At 38.9% G+C, this 5,585-nt stretch overlaps 1 pseudogene; it reads right to left on the reverse strand.

The window, feature by feature from the left end:
• Window positions 1–491: 491 nt before the first annotated feature.
• Window positions 492–4,720, reverse strand: LOC110314316 (annotated as a pseudogene).
• Between the last annotated feature and the right edge of the window lie 865 nt (window positions 4,721–5,585).

A 5,585-nucleotide genomic window follows, 5' to 3' on the forward strand; every position in this document is an offset into this window, starting at 1 on the left:
GTGTCTCTAGCTGCATATGTAGCAGAAGATGGCCTAGTTGGCCATCATTGGGAAGAGAGGACCCTTGATCTTGCAAACTTTATATGCCCCATACAGGGGAATGCCAGGGCCAAGAAGTGGGAGTAAGTGGATAGGGGAGCAGGGCTGGGGAGGGTATAGGGGACATTCGGGATAGCATTTGAAATGTAAATGAAGAAAATATCTAATAAAATAATTTTAAACAAAGAAAATAAAAATGAATATTTACCTATTTTTATATTAAAAAATAAGCATCATAACAGGCTCCTGATTTTCAAACTTATATGTAAAAATTCATTTACATCTTAAATTTCTAGACAAAGCACATTTTATATAGAAAGTTTGCAACTTTTTAAACCCACCAATTTGCTGAAAAGGCCATTACTTTTTATTAGGAACAATAATGTTTCTCAAGATGTTGGCATCAAGATATAGTATAGGAAACATTTCATAGAGAGTATTTCTCCTTTTAATTATATCCCAGAAGTGAGTGGGACACCTTCTTGGCTGTGGGAAGCTGGCATATTTGATGGACTATGTAATCAGGTCTCCTTGTACACAAACCAAGCATTTCACCCCTAAAGTATCATATTCCAAAAGGCAAAGACCAAAGATACTTTTAGGAGTCCAATACTAGTCACAAAGACAAATAGACATGACATTCCTAAGTTACAAGTCTCAAGTTCCTTAACAATATTGTGCCTGGTAGCTATCTTAATATCTGTAAGAGCTTTAGCCAACCACAGAAAAGTAGCAACAAGTGTAATAATAAAGCCAGTCTTAGGGAGTCTATGACTATCCCTGTAAAGGTTTGTTTAACCAACATAGGGCAGCAATATGGTACAAGAACACCAAGACTGCAAATGTAACTTAGAACTGTACAGAAGAGTAACTATGATGCCATGGTTTTTCCAGGTCACCTCACACACATTGACACTTAGAGGTACATGAAATGATGCCTGATTCAACCTGAATGAATAACCAATAGTAGTTGTAACCATCTTTTCTTTTTAATTTATTTACATTTCAAATGTTATCCCCTTTCCTGGTTTCCCCACTGGAAATCCCTTATCCTGTCCCTCCTCCCAGAGCTTCTATGAGGGTGTTCACCCATCCACCCACACATTCCCACCTCTCCACCCTCGCATTCACTTACACTGGGGCATCAAACTTTCACAGGACCAAAGCTCTCCTTTCCCATTGATGCCAGATAAGGCCATCCTCTGCTACATATGCAGCTGGATCCATGAGTCCCTCCACACATATTCTTTGGTTGGTGGTTTAGTTTCTGGGAGTTCTGGGGTGTGGATGGTGTCTGGTTGATTGATATCATTGTTCCTCCTATGGGATTGCAAACCCCTTCAGCTTCTTGGGTCCTTTCTCTAATTCCTCCATTGGGGACAATTCACTTGAGTTTCTATTTTGCCCTTAAATCCACCACAGGTGGCAAAAGCAAAGACAGAAGCAAATCACTCATGAGCTTTGATGAAGTGGAGCGGGCCCTTGAGTGGGTTGAGGTTAATCTGGAAGGCAGACAATCCTCTGAGGGAAAGGAGGAAAAAGAGCAGGAAAAGACTTTTTATACCAGCTCGTGTATGTGCTAAATGCAATCAAGACAGCCTGCAAAACCCAGATCCTTCCAGGAAACCATCAGACATATCAAATCACCACAGTTCTTTGGAAATACGGTTTAAAAAGAACTTCCATACCATTTGACCTTATGTGGTGTCTGCTAAGATGCTGGGATGCTTTAATGAGGATTCGAGTTGTTTGTTTCCAAGACTGGCTGCCATGGAGATAAAGAGATAGAGAGTGGAAATGATAGAAAAATTTTCCAAAGCTTGCAAGTCTTATTGGGATGGAGCCATTTTCCTAAATAAAATCTTCCCCAAATTCTACTAGCCTATTGTCAATTTCCAGATTCCTAAAGTATTTTATTCTTCCCCACTCTACCCCCCCCCATTTATCTTAGTACATTTTTAGATGAAGAAATTATCAGAGATATAATAATGGAAATTATTTTCTTTTTAAAATAATTTCATATTATACAGTAAAAATAGAAAGTTGCTAGAGTAAAAGGACTTCTATGATTTTATACCCTACCATCCTTGGAAAGTCATCAGTTATTATTTTAAAATATTATTTTAATATGTTTCTATTGAAATAGAATTGTATCTGATTTTTCTCTCCCCTCCCTCCCCAATCCCCTCATAGATGATAGATAGATAGATAGATAGATAGATAGATAGATAGATAGATAGATGATTGATTGATAGATGGTGGATAGATAGATGATTGATAGATGATGGGTAGACAGACAGACAGACAGACAGACAGACAGACAGACAGACAGACAGATAGATAGATAGATAGATAGATAGATAGATAGATAGATAGATACTTTGATAAGTCTGCTTTTCTTCTTGTGTATATGGTTTCACAACTGACCTGTCTGCATTGGACAATCAACAAAGGTGCCTCATCCTTGGAAAAGGGCAATTCTCCTTCTTCCAGCAGTCAATAGTTATGTACAGCTGTTTGTCTAGAGGTGGTACCCTCTGAGATTTCCTCCAAACTTTTAAAAATGCTCACTGATATGTATATTCTTCTGATCATGTTTATACAGCCATTTCTACAAGAGATTATTTCACAGTGTACTTCAGGTATTCTGGATCTTTCAGTCTTTTCATCCTATCTCCTGTAATGTTCCCTGCAGGAACTGTGGTATAGATGTAGCCATTAGAACTGGGCTACCCACAATCTCTTGATCTCTACATTGTGCCCAGTTGTGGTTTTCTGTGCTGGTCTCCATTTGCTATAAAGAGGGGTTTCTGTGATGATGGGTGGTAAGTACACTTACCCAGGACAAGTGCCTCATACACAGAGAGGGCTCATGAGCCTTCATTCTTCAACTAGGCTTGTGGCTTTATAGACAGAGGAGTGTTAGGAACTCAGTTATTTTAAAAAGGCATTGTAAACATATTCATTGAATTATAAAATACATTTCTTTTTTTTTCTTTTTTTTTTGGTTTTTCGAGACAGGGTTTCTCTGGGTAGTCCTGGCTGTCCTGGAACTCACTCTGTAGACCAGGCTGGCCTCGAACTCAGAAATCCGCCTGCCTCTGCCTCCCAAGTGCTGGGATTAAAGGCATGCGCCACCACGCCCGGCATTATATAATACATTTCAATCTATTGATTTTTTATAATTATTATACTTAAATTTATACTTTCTTCCAGTGGCTTTTCTTTAAGTTGACTCCTGAATCATTTTGACAGAAGTCAAATGACTAGGATAGTCCCAACATCTAGGATATTGAGCTGTTTCAGATGTATCTTGTTCATTTCTTGCCTCCAACCATGAATCAACCATTTTTCCAAGAGCCTTGGATTCTTTTTAGGAAATATTACAAAGCTAAAATCATAGTACTGCTCACTGCTAATAGATTCAGTCTTGCCTCTGGGCTGTCTCAGTAGACCAATGAAGAGAAAATACATGTAAAGATAAAATAACTCATTTTCATAGTGATTTTTTTTATTTTAGGTTCAGGACTATACAGTTTAATCTCTTCTGTATTCCATTTGTATCTCATTTCTTTAACCCTGAGAATCTTGTCTTTTTCACTGAAATGGTAATAACAATGTTTCTCAAGAATCTTGTTTTGCCTTTTTATAGGTGATAGCCCCATTTAGAGCACATGACCTGGAAGATTCTACAATTACTTGCTTTTTCCATATAAGAAAAATAATGTCAGGCATGATGGTACATGCCTTTAATACCAGAATTAATTAGAGAGAGGGGGAGAGGGAGAGAGAGAGAGAGAGAGAGAGAGAGAGAGAGAGAGAGAGAGAGAGAGAGAGGTGAATCTCTGTGGATTCAAAACCAGCCTGGTCTACAATAATAAAAACCAGTCTCAAAAAGGAAAAAAAACTCTTACAAGGTCCTACCCCTAAATGAAGAGCTACAGGTAATTAACAGCTGCTATGAGAGAAGCAATCTTCTCCAGGGACAAGAGTCCTAATTGGTTATCCATTGCCAAGTGGACAGCACTCATTGGTTATCCATTCCCAAGTGGTCAGCACTCATTAGTTATCCATTCCCAAGTGGTCAGCACTAAACCACTAAACACTTATGCCTAGGAACAACATTAAATGGACTCAGAAATATATATATGCAACAATAGTAAAGAAAAGGAAGTCATGAATTTAAGAGGAAGTGGAAGGGACACAAAAAGGGTTGAAGAAAAGACAGAAAAGTATAGGGTGCACTTATATAAATACAGTATTTGTATATAAATTTCTCAGAAAATGAAATGGAAAAATAAGACACAATAATACTTACAAAGCAGTACTACTCCAACCTCTATTAGTATACGTGGGTGCTGCAGCCTCTGGGTGTAGCCTAATGGCCTGTGAGGAAGGCTTCCACATCACCCTAGTAGTACCAGTGCCACATCCACTGGCATACTGCATGACACAAGATAAGAGTATCACCAGTTAGGTTCCGATTGGATCCAGACCATGGCAGTAGCTGCTTTAACCTGTCTTTATGGAAGTGCCCTCGGGTGCTGGCAGCCTGACAGCTCTCCATAGTGACAGTGGGTTGGTTGGCTAATCTAGAGTTCATGTACATTTCCCCACTGATCCAAAGGCTGCATAAAATGCTTGCTACTGCACACACAGTACAGTAGATCCGCACCTCCATGCTGGTCCAGAGTCAGTTTCCCTGGTTACTAAATCTGCCTAGTTAACCCTTTCCTGGTTCCTGATTCCCTCAAGTATGTTTGTTGAAAATATTTTAAATATTTCCTGTAAACTAACCTCAGCTTCCCCCATATGATTTGGTTGTGCCATACCAAAAGGCCCTAGTCATATATCCATACTATACTCCTTTTTATTCACACTCACTTTGGACTTACTGTTAAGAGTAACTAAACAGTACCCCCAGAGCTTTTGTCTCTACTTACATATGTAGCAGAGGATGGCCTAGTCGGCCATCAATGGGAGGGGAGGCCCTTACTCCTGTTAAGGCTCTATGCCCAAGTACAGGGGAAAGCCAGGGCCAGGAAGCAGGAGTGGGTGGGTTGGGGAGCAAGGCAGGGGGAGGGTATAGGGGGCTTTGGGGATAGCATTTGAAATGTAGATGAAGAAAATATCTAATAAAAAATATGAGGTTTAAGTAAATAAATAAACAAACAAACAAAAAAAACCACACACACAAAAAAGAGTAACTACATACTTGATATTGACCACAGCCATTTTTATGTTTGTATTTGTCAAGAAGCATTTAACAACTTTGGATTGGGTATAATTCGTTTTCCTTTAAGTTCCTTGCTAAAGTGATGCAAATAATAGTCTTGTCCCTAAGTAGTGCTTACAATTAGTAACTTTTATATATAAACAAACTTGGGTTCTCTGTAAGAGCACTAACTGCTATTAACTGCTGAGCTATTGCTCTGCCTCCCACGTTTATATTTTACTTTTAGCCAGAGACGTGATTCTCATGGTTATTCCAACTTCACAGATCCTCTTCTGTTACCTTTGTGCAATGTTAAACAACGCAAAAACAT

Source organism: Mus pahari, chromosome X, assembly GCF_900095145.1.
Source record: "Mus pahari chromosome X, PAHARI_EIJ_v1.1, whole genome shotgun sequence".
NCBI classification, from domain to species: Eukaryota; Metazoa; Chordata; class Mammalia; order Rodentia; family Muridae; genus Mus; species Mus pahari.